A 12340-nucleotide genomic window follows, 5' to 3' on the forward strand; every position below is an offset into this window, starting at 1 on the left:
CTCTGGAGAGTCAACGATGGCCATCCAGCAATGCAGAAGGATCCGGCCACCCACTGCATTTTCTTGGCCACGATAGTTCTTATGAGAGTTCGTAAACATTGTGGAAAACCGGCATCTGATGGTGGGACCCGCAGGCCAGATGATGCGTCAATGGCTACTGGGGAAGAGGAGCGTGTTGCACCGACTAGGCACAGCTGTAAGGACGCAGAATATACTCTCTAAAAAATTTCGAGTGAATAATTCACTCCTCGGAAGGAGTGAATAAAATTTCACTCAATTAAGAGTGACTTTCACTCGTTGTCGAGTGAATTTCACTCTTGTAACGAGTGAAATTTGTGTGAAACCCATTCGCCGAGTGAATTCCGAGTGAAAATTAAGCCGAGTGAATTCTGAGTGAATACATAATTAAACGCATTTGGCTAGGCCAATAGAAATTGAGAATTTTCCTGTCATGTGTTTACTCTAAGCCAATCACCAGCAGCAATTTCCCCTGGCTTGGGCGCGGGCAGGTTTACCTGAAGAGCGACGCGTCGCCTGTGCGTGGACTGTGTGCAATTGCGTGCTGTGTGCATGCTAGCTGTGCGTGTATTATGCATAGGATCACAGATTTACGTGCGTGTAAGTGCAATCGTGAGAATCAGAGCCTGGATGTTGTGATGGACGGGAGAAAATGTCTGTCTTCAAATTGAGTGGGGCGGAGATATTATTCACATTTTTGAAGGTAAGCAATTAAACCATAGATCGATCTAATTATACCTCTCCGTAAACGACCATAAGTAAGTTACCTTTAGGGTTCTATACGAATAACCCCGGGCCAGTACTGGCGCTCCTTCGAACAATTAATGTACAGTGGTTTGTACACAGTTAGCTATATGGGGCTGGTCATACCATAGAACACCTACGAACAGCTAGAATCCGAGGCCGAAACTCAGCTGATGGTACACGCTAGGTGTTGGGATCTAATAATAGGTTGAGTCTTTAGACAACACTTTAATTGTACACGTTGGGATCTAGGGCTTGAACTATTCCCAAAAAAAAAAAAAAAAAAAAAAATGAGTGATGAATGAAACTTTGGTCGTTAGTCATTGAATTGACATTCGTAAGCATATCATCACACAGAGATTACTGTGGTCGAGTGTAGCGTTAGAGATCGAACTTATACTACAAATGTATAGGGTCCTAACTGTTACTAAGCTGTGCTTATTAAAGCAATGGATTAGAAGCGCCTAGCGCCAGACACGTACTCTACATTGCTATTGTTGAGTTGACAGCCGAATCACTGACACTGGTCTGTGTTGCCAGATGAGATGGTGATCTCGATCAGTACGGTAATAAAGAATGGTGAAATTTGGTGATTTATGATTATTGTTCATTATATACACTGTATGTAGTAAAAAGGACTTTTATTTGCCGCTACATTTGAGCATCCAAACAGCTGGGAGAATACCACGTACACTAGCTCCCACGTCATGTGTCGTGATCATCTACTACTGTACTAGGTAAGAAGAATGATGCGTGTACTGTTCGTGTTAAGTGTTGGTCCACTGTGACATCACACTTCTAGCTGAAGATCAGCGTGCTCACACATCATGGAGATCGATCCCCCTTGTAGCAGACGATGACTGGCACTATTTTCAACGTTGTTTTTTTTATGAAAGTTACAGGTGACCTTAGGTATGAAATTTGGCAGAGATCATCTTTGGGTCTTTAATTCTAACATTAAATATGCTGATGTACGGTAGCTAAAAAAGTAATTAGGCCTACTATAGCTTTTGTATTGGTGCTCACTTAGTATTTGTGTGGACAAAACAACTGCATATTGTCTTGTGGAAATGACTTCTAAATCCATTTCTGAACCTTGTGTTTACATACTTTCCTCCAGATAAGGACGTAGACATGACAGCTCTTCGGGAGTGATGGTGATTTAAAGGAACTCGGTGTAGGGGTCATCATTTGGAGAACAAAGACAGATATTGAGAGCTGTACAGTCTCCAATGGTCTCTGTCACACGAAGGAGGGTGCAGATCACCAGATTGCAAAGTACCAGATGTGGCCATACAACGACTAGCCATTGAATTCAGGGTTGACGAATGCTGGAAACACTGGGCCAACATCAGCGAAGGAGCCTCTGAGATATGGACTTCCATTGCATTAACCCTGCTGTAAGCTATTCTGTTGTTTTCCACAATGATTAATGAAGGGAGACTAGTTTGAAATTGATTTATATTTATTTTACATTCTAGAGTCTCAGTAATTACATAAGAGGCTACATTAAGAGACTGAATGCTTGGTTGGTTTTATTTTGTTTGAAGAAATGATTTTCAAGATACTTCATGGAGCAGTTTTGGAGCTGTCCTTCCCTCTGACAATGAATGTCTTGACAGGTTAGTACTTGTATTTAAGAAAAATGTGTACCGTGTACTTGCTGTATCGACAGAAGTGAAACCATGTTATGGTCAGTCTTGAGTTGTGTAAGTAGAGCTGTTGCTTATGTCAAATATGTATGTTCAATGATTTTGCTCTTCAAGTTTATAATGTAAACTTGAAGAACCTACTATCCTCATGCCATTTGTATTATTCATAAAACCATTAAATTTTACTTATTTGCCCAGGAATTCAACACACACATCACTTCAAGGGGGAAGAGATACTTCAAAAGCTGAGGGACGGAGTTCTGACTGTTCCGAAGAGACATCTGCACATCCAGATCATTGCAGCATATTTGTTGTTGAAAATGGAAGCAGAAAACTGTACAGCGTAAGTTCAATTAGTTAAAATATTATTATTATTCATATATTATTATTATAATTTGAAAATTGGTCTGGAATACCAGTTTCCCATTGTCATGTCTTGTACTACAATGTACATTTTCATCCAATATATAACCATGTAATTTGCCTGTTCATTTGGTTTTTTTTTTTGTTGGTCTTCTCAAGTATATGGATAGAGAAAAGCAGACTAAAATTTGCCCCCCCCCCCCCAAAAAAAAAAAAAAAAAAAAAAAAAAAAAGGAAAGAAAGTAGAAGGGACCGGTAAGTATAACATTGTTAATGAAGTGATGGTTATAGATTTAAAAATAAAGACTGGTATACTTGTATGAAACATGTAAACAGAGTGTACGTACAAGACTCCACGCTGACTTATTTTCGTGGTAGCCCCATCGGGCCACAGGTATATTGATTTGATAATAGTCCTAATACTTATGATTTAATCATCACAATGATTAATAGAAAAGTGGGAGTTGATGTGCCATGAAGTTCAATGGATAATCACATCTTGTATAAATTTTTCTACTAACTGTGCACATTCACACTTAACCTATCTGCATGAAATTTTCATATGTATTAACTGATATCTGGCTCAAGTAGCAATAAATGTACATGAAACAGTGGTACTGAATAGCAATAGAAATTAATGCCAAGAAAAAAAAAACATAAAGATAGTTCAGCCCCTTAAAAGATTAAAATGAGGGCCAAATTTTTGATGTTTGCGTCGTAGAATATGATTAACATTTTTCTTGCTTTCTTTTTAAATTCAGATACCAAATAGTGAGCGAAAGATGTTGTAGCCAAGGCAGTTGCGATGCAGTACCCCACTTTGTGAGACACCACACAAGGTGCAAAAGGACATGTAAGTTTATACTCGTAAGTTTATGTGATCTACAACCTGTTTTAGCCCTCTTTAGCAGAAAGATTAAGTGACATACATGGTATCTTATTCATCTAGCTTGCAAAAACTTTAACATTTTCAACTTTTCTCAAGAGCTAGTGGACAGAATTAAGCAACCAAACGAGGAGTTGATCATCCTTGTTTAGTTAGGGGACAAGGACCCAAAGTTTTTCAGATTATGGGCATGACCCCCCCCCCCCCCCCCCCCAAAAAAAAAAAAAAAAAAAAATGGCCTTTACAGGGAAATTGCATCTATTTCTTAATTAACTCATTGTGCAAATATACAGGCAATGTGGGGATTGTGATGTACCTCCTCATAGATGTCTAATAAAGTTGTGTGCAGATTGGCCTGATTCCATGACTTAGGTTCGATGAACGTTAACTTCAACGTAACGTAATGTTACTTAAGTTCCAACGTGCCAGTTGCGCCGTTCATTTATAATAAACCTATTCTCATTTTCTTCCATAAGAATGCCACTACATGTATTTCTACTGCTATCAGATCTTCATCAGTTATAGTCAACTCTGTGCCAAAGTCAAATTTGTTGAGACTCAAGAAAAAGCTTTGACTTACAATGCATTCTTATATTTCAGGAGTATATCTCTATGGCAAGGATCATGGATTCATTGAGTATCGTTTGAAGACCTTGAGGAGCTATGACACCACAAATCACCTCAGGCAGAGAGAGAGAGAGTAGTTGCAGCTCCCACCAAGCCCCTGACCGAGCACCATTCCAACGTTAGATTAGAAGCCCAATGAGAAGAGACAGCTACCATCAGTGTATAGGTCTAAATACCCTTGCTTTTTCCTCTTTTGAGATACAGCATATGCTCCTCTGACGTTGGAACTTACATTCTTGTTGAAGAGTCAGCCTCATCAGGCTCAGCGGTAGTTTAGCATGAAGCTGTTACCAGGATGTACTGCAGCACTTCAACATTAAAAGTAGAACAGGGCACGCCGATGAAAAGAGTTTGTTGCATAGAATGTGTGATTGTTAATGCTGTAAATTGTTGATTGTTGTATATACTAGTAACTGAAAATAGTTTTGACTTATATAGTCAAAAAAATCTCCTCTTCAAGGCCACATGTTAATCAATACATTCATCTGTGAGGTGTTCCAAGCATATCAAAGAATGTTTGGCCACACACAGCTTGGCATTCCGCATGATACGAATCTGGCTGCGCTCATGATTATAAAGCACCCCCTTCTCTCCAGGCAATTCTGACTTGCTTTAATAAAACCTTTTTATGGTCTAATATTCAAGAGAGAAAACTGTTGACAGACACTCGTATGTAATTTTTTTTCTTTCCCTTATTTTATTTATTTATTTATTTTTTTTTTTTGGGGGGGGATGCTACAAATAGCAGGTAAATAGTAGAATCTTCCAATGGTCATCCATGCTCTTGGGATGAAGATCATGTCTCCATGTTGTGATTAAGTTACCACATACCTTTGTCACCCCTTTGATTAGCATTGATGCAGTACAATATGCATGTGCTCAAATTTATTGCATCCATCTTCTTTGGAGAAGGGGGAAAATCTTTAAAAAAAATAAAACAAAATTGATGGGAATCATTGATCCCTAGGGTTACGCGACCCAGAGTTATTTTGTACATTTTCACCTTTATGTAATTGATGTACTGTACTTTGAAAAACTTGTGGGTAGAAGCTCAATTGGTTCAACTTCTTTTTCCACGAAACATCTGTAGCCCATCATTGATAAATCCACGGCATTAGAGTAGATGGAGTTAAATAGATTAGTTCACTAATGTGCCAAGTCAAACTTATGGAGAATTCTTCCCTTGATCTCGTAACAAATTATTAAGATAACCTGCAACTGACAATGATATTTTGATATAGAGTGTTAGCAGTGATGTCACAATTGCCCACCATAAGGCTGCGTTCACATAGAAGTATACTATTTGGGTATTTGGGGCTCGTTTTCGAGGGCACACGAATAGCTTGAATCGAACGATAGGATTTCCTAACACTGGTTCACATAAGAGGGCACTATTTGAATGTACCAAATAGCATAGAATAGTATAGCAAAGTGGAAATCGAGCTTGTTCGATTTTCTTGCAGCGTATACCGTCTCTCGTTTATGAAATAATGACAATTTTGGTCTGGATTTGCCCTTTAGCAAAATTAAGCATGTAGACTGACATTCTGATGCATTTTAGAAATTGTTAATCAGATTTGCTGGGATGTAGGAGGAAGAAATCCTCACTGCATGGGATGGCGAGTTGACGGTGCGGCTGATGGTGTACTTGGTGCCAGAATAGCGAATAGCGAATACCGTATACTTCTATGTGAATACAGCCTAATGAAGTCAATTGCCTAAACCGACTAGAAATCAAGACTGCATACAAAAGCTGCAGCAATGTTTACTTCAGGGAAACCTAAGGCAAAAGAACACCTTTGTTAGAGAGGCATGCATGAATGAATATTGATCGCCTTTGCTATACCATTATGGTGGCCAACATGACGTCACATGAAATCACTCTATAAGAAATTCAGTTTGCATGCATTAGTTGTTGCTACATCTGGCAAAACTCGGAAGGATTACAAGTGTTCAATATTGTACAATGATGCCTTATTTAGGTGAAGAAGATCAATGATATGATACATGTTGTGTCAACTGTAGTGATTGCAATTCTTTTTCCATAAATAGTAGGCCCGGTTGAGGGGGGGGGGGGCTACAAACCCTCCTCCCCTTTGACATTCCATGCCAAATTTCATGAAGGCATGATTATTTTGGGGGGTTATTGATTGTAATCAATAACAAATATTTTCATGCTGGACGTGTTGCTGACAAATTTCATTGAAAAGGCAATGAAAAAACAAAAAGTAAGAAACAAAGAAATACATGAGTAAATAGAAAAAAATAGATACTTCAGAATTTTTTGATGGCACAGTTTTTTCTCTTTCATTTGCTATGGACACTAGAAAGAATATTTACACAAAAAACAAAAAATGTGCCTTTTTGAAACTTTATTTATGGCAAATGGTCAGATTTCATGCTCAAATTAGCTTAATTTAGCCAATTGACTTTTTTTGTTGTTGAAAATCAACATTACCGTTGTATAAATTACGTCACAGGCAATTTGTGTGTGGATTTTGTAATGATCGCACGGTTGATGGCCGAGGTCTGGGGGGTTCCAGGGAGGCCCCCCTCTGGCTCTATCATCTACATAAATACCCCACCTAAAGCCTACTTAAATTCAAGACCATGCTTCTCTGATCGAGTATGTTTAGGCATTTGTACAATGTACTTGTAGAGCATCACTGTGTTACATGACAGAGGATCCAAACTTGATTAACCATGCAGTATTGAAAATTTCTGTATTTTTGTCAATTTTGCGAAGCAATCACAATTCCTACTACATGTGTAATTGTTTTTGTATTATAATATAGATAATGGTGACTATACTTTGCAAGTCTTTTGTAGCTTATCATTGAACATGCAATAATCATATTCACTTGTAGTCGAAAATTAAACATGTTCAGGAAGGGTACTTGTAAAATTTTTCACTTTTGCACAAACTTTATGAATTGCGCATATTTTCGGGGAAATGTGTGATGTTAATATTTGAAGAGTTTGTTCGCAAAAACCGATATGTCCATTTTTGAAGATTTTGAAGTACGGTTTCTGTCATTAAGTACAAAATAATACCTTTTAAATTATATATTGGTCACTACATATAAAGGTACATTTTTGAAGTTATGATCAAAAGAAGCAAACATTTTCTTATTATTCTCTTTATTTTTCTTGACCTTTAATCGCAAATATGTCCATTTGGCACATATGGACTTAGCAGTTTTTGCAAACAAACTCTTCATTTGTTGAGCTTTGGGAATGACAGCTAGAATAGCATATTTACAGGGACCTTGTGATGATTATGGTGACAGTTGTTCTTAAATGATAAGAATATGTATAATTATTATTGGCCACATAATTCATGGAAAACCAGATACTCAGCACATGAAGACTGTTTGTAATGGTGTACTGCTCTGCAGTTGAAGTTTAGATATTTCAAGAGGTATATTCCTTTTTTTTTAGATTTCAGGTGATCCAGTGGACATCACACATTTAATTGATATAGAGAATCAGCTCATAAAAAAAAAAAAAACATAACATGCGTAGCATTTAGTACATTATCTTCTTATATCCCCCTCAATGCTACTTAAAGAAAAAATAAATTAATAAGAAAGAATGAAACAACAGCCATTTGGATTACTAGCTTATATTTATTCAGTTTCATGTATTGATCCAGCTCGGGTAGGAATTACTTTCAAACCTGGAACACAAAGTTGGCAATGCACTGGGCTACCAGTGGTGGATCGTTGGCTTCTAAATACATGCATTAATATTAACAAATATCTATATTATGAACGTTGCTTACTGTTTTTGTTTGTATTTTAGTTTGATTGGTATTCATTATTCCAAAAATGACTCCAGACCACCTAGATCATTCCCAAATTCATCACCATATTGTCACTTTTTCTTCCAGGGTTGAATAACTAGTGCACTGAGTGCTGTGATCAATGGTGATAGAGATGTGTGCTCATGTAGAGTGTAATTCCGTTTGGGATTGAAAAAAGATTGAAAAAGGATTGAAAAAAGAGTGAAAAAGGAGTTAAAAACCTCCGGAGTTAAAGAAGAGTGAATACAATAGGAGTGAATTGAGAGTGAGAAAGGAGTGAAAAACGACTGACAAAAGAGTGAAATACGTCAGGGGTGAATTTAGAGTGAGAAAGGAGTGAACATCCCACCAAAAACATTTCCGTCTTTTTTCACTCTCTTTTGGAGTGAAATTTCTGTTCACTCGAAATTCACTCCACTTCTAGTGATCCTTGACGTCACTACCAAGGGGAGTGAAAATCGAGTGAAAATTCACTCTTTCTTTTTTAGAGAGTACTGCCGATAATCCTGTGCATGAAAGGAGCAGCACAAACCTGAGAAAACCTAGAATTATAGGGACATGGAATGTTCAAGGAATGAATGCTGACAAGATGGAGATCATCATAACCCGAATGGGAGAACAAAATATCAGTGTGCTTGGTATTTCAGAGACTTGGTGGCTCAACCAAGGTCGTTTCACTACCGAAGATGGCTACACAGTTGTGTATTCAGGCAAAGACGGCGGAAAGAGGGAACACGGAGTAGGCTTCATCCTGGACAAAAACTCGGCTAAGTCTTTCTTGGGTTTCAACCCAATAAGCAAAAGAATTATTACTCTCAGACTGGAAGGTCACCCATTTAACATCTCCGTCATCCAGGTCTATGCGCCAACATCTACTGCATCTGATGAAGCCATGGAAGACTTATGATCAGCTCCAAGATACTCTTGACAAGATTCCGAACAAAGATGTTCTTGTGATAATGGGAGACTGGAATGCAAAAATTGGCAAATCAGTGACCAAGTCTAAGATCGTCGGAAAATATGGATTGGGAGAAAGAAATGAACGTGGAGATAGTTTGGAAGATTTCTGCCAAGCTAATGACCTGATTGTTGGAAACACTTTCTTCCAGCAGCACCCCCGAAGACTATGGACATGGAAGAGCCCCGGGGACAATGTAAGAAACCGGATTGACTATATTCTCGTTAAAGAAGATGGCGCTCTTCACTGCTCAGTGTTCGGACAAGACCAGGTGCAGACTGTGGGAGTGACCACCAGCTTCTGGTTGCACAGCTGAAACTAAAGCTCAAAGTAAAGAAGAAAGAGACACCACCATTAAGGTTTGATGTAGACAACATACCGGAACAGTACACTGTTAGTGTGAGCAATAGATTTCAGGCACTTCTTCAGATTGACGATGAAGAGCTGTCTCCCAATGAACTGTGGGAAGGAATGAAAGAAGCAGTGTTAAGCACAGTTAAGGAGATCATCCCAAAGAAGAAGAAGAAGAATCAACCATGGTTATCCAGAACAACATTAGAACTGACTTGCTGACAAGAGACAGGATGCGAGGAAGAGAGGGGATATGGCTGAGTGGCGAAGACAACACAAAGAAGTGTCAAAAGCAGTTAGAGCTGATCAACGTGCCTTCGTTGAGAGAAAATGTGAGGAGATAGAAAGAGCAGGGAGTGATTCTAAGAGGGTGTATGCTCTGGTCAAAGAAAATGACTCAAAAACCATCAGCAAGGTCAGATGTCATCAATGACAGAAATGGTACCACCTTAACAGAGAGCACAGACATAAAGAACAGATGGGCCTAGTACTGCAAGGAGCTCTACGAGCAGAAGACCCAGGCAGACTCTGCCAACAGCAACCTAGGGGAACAAGAGTTAGAACCACCCCCGTTATTGGAGGAAGTGCGCCAAGCAATGAGAGAAATTAGGAACGGGAAATCACCAGGCTGGGATGATATCCCAGGCGAGTTATGGAGAGCCTCTGGTGAGGAAGGCATAAACATCACGTGGAAACTATGTGACAGAATCTGGAGGAATGTAGAATGGCCCGAGGACTGGGGAAGAGCGGTCTTTATCCTGATACCTAAAAAAGGAAATGTAAAGGAGTGCTCAAACCATCGCACCATTAGTTTGATAAGCCATGCCAGCAAAATACTACTCAAGATCATCATCAACAGAATGAAACGGCAGATGGAAAATGAGATATCTGAAGAGCAGGCTGGTTTTAGAGCAGGAAGAGGCACGAGAGACCATATCATCAACATCAGAAACATCATTGAGAATTGCCGAGGACACTCTGTACCACTCTACCTGTGCTTTATAGATTACAGCAAAGCCTTTGATTGTGTCTGTCATGCAAAATTATGGAACACTATGAGAGAAATGGGTTTTCCTAGCCATATAGTGAAGCTCATTAGCAAGCTATATAAAGATCAAGAGTCTACAGTACGAACAAGCAGAGGTGACACAGAATGGTTCAAGATTGGTAGAGGTGTCAGACAGGGATGCATACTATCGCCCCAGCTTTTCAACATCTATGCTGAACGGATTATGAGAGATGCCCTGGGAGATTTCCTTGGTGGAGTGACAATAGATGGCCAACGGGATACAAATCTCAGGTATGCGGATGACACCACCCTGGTTTGTAACAACAGAAGAGAATTGATGGATCTACTCAGAGCAGTAAAAATAGCAAGTGAAGAGAGGGGGCTAATGCTGCATACTAGAAAGACTAAGATCATGGTTGTAGATGGAGAACGGAGTTTTGCAGATGGTGTCTTTTCTCTAGATGGTGATGCCATTGAAGAGGTGGAAAGCTTCGAATTCCTGGGTTCCATCATAAACACCAAAGGGGACTGCTCACAGGAGATTAAACGAAGACTAGCAATGGCCCGGAATGTGGTACAAAGTATGACAAAGCTCTGGAAAAGTAAACTCCCTTCCTCCCTCAAGGTCCGGCTACTAAGATCTACAGCCTTTGCCGTGGCATCATATGGCTCAGAATCCTGGACAATGAAGTCAGCAGACAAGAAGAGACTGGATTCGTTTGAGATGTGGTGCTATCGTAGGATACTGAGGATACCATGGAAAGAAAGAAGAACAAATACATGGGTGCTAGAGGAGCTTGGAGTGGAAAAGAAACTACGGGCTGATATTGTGGCCAGAAAATTGACATATTTTGGCCATGCTACCAGACATCACTGCCTGCAGAAAACAATCATCCAGGGAATGGTTGAGGGAAAACGTAAAAGAGGAAGACCCGCAGCAAGCTGGCTTGATGACATCAAACAGGTGACTGGAGCAAGCATTACAGAGGCTACCAGAGCTGCCGCTGACCGCAGACAATGGCGTTCTCTCATCCGAACCACACCTGCATATTTGTATGCTACGTGACTAGAGAGAGAGATCTTCATGGAACATAGTATACATTATGCATGTACTGACTGGAAGTGATTATCTAGGGAATTTGGGGTTCATGGGGTCAAAGGTCAAGGGCAACACTTCAAAATTTTACTATTTCCCTCATATTTATGCAATGCCAGCAGGACTTAAACTTGGTGTATGCATGTATAACCCAAAATAGAGATTCTCTGGCAATTTCTTTTTTTTTTTTGCCAAAAAGGTCAAAGATCAAGGATCAAGAGAAAGTGCTGAACTTGCTTCTTCCTCCATGTCTCGGAAGTGGCTCATGGTATCTTGAAACTTAGTACATATTTATGCATGTTCTGCCTGACAGTGATTCTCTTATGAATTTTAGGGTCAAAGGCCAGATGAAAATGGTAACAATTTTCTACTCAATACAAAAATTGCACTTTTTCTCCATACCTTGAAAATTACTTAATGCATAAACTTATGAAAGGGCCAAAGTCAAGTTAATGTCCTAAAATTCCCAAATACATGCTCTCCTATTCATCCAATTAGACCTAGGTCAAGGAAGGTGACCATTTTGAATTTTGAATGGAAGCAATGTCATTATCGTTTTCAAATTCCCAGTAACAGGGCATTTAATCTTGTTGCTTTCGCGTGGCCTTTCTTTCTATGATATACAAGAAGTAAATTTGTTATTGCTTTCAGCAATAACAAATTGGGGCCCGTTTATCTATATCATGACGAACCTCCGGAATAACGAACCTTTGGGGGAAAAAATGAACCTTCGGAATAATAAACTATAACTACTATTGTTATATTGTACAAGCTTTAACGCCGACATCTATTAACCTACTATATTACTACTTTCACTCTTTGAAAGGAAAC

The sequence above is a fragment of the Diadema antillarum genome, unplaced genomic scaffold (assembly GCF_040938485.1).
Source record: "Diadema antillarum isolate AM-2024a unplaced genomic scaffold, OU_Dant_1.0 seq00002342_RagTag, whole genome shotgun sequence".
NCBI lineage: Eukaryota > Metazoa > Echinodermata > Echinoidea > Diadematoida > Diadematidae > Diadema > Diadema antillarum.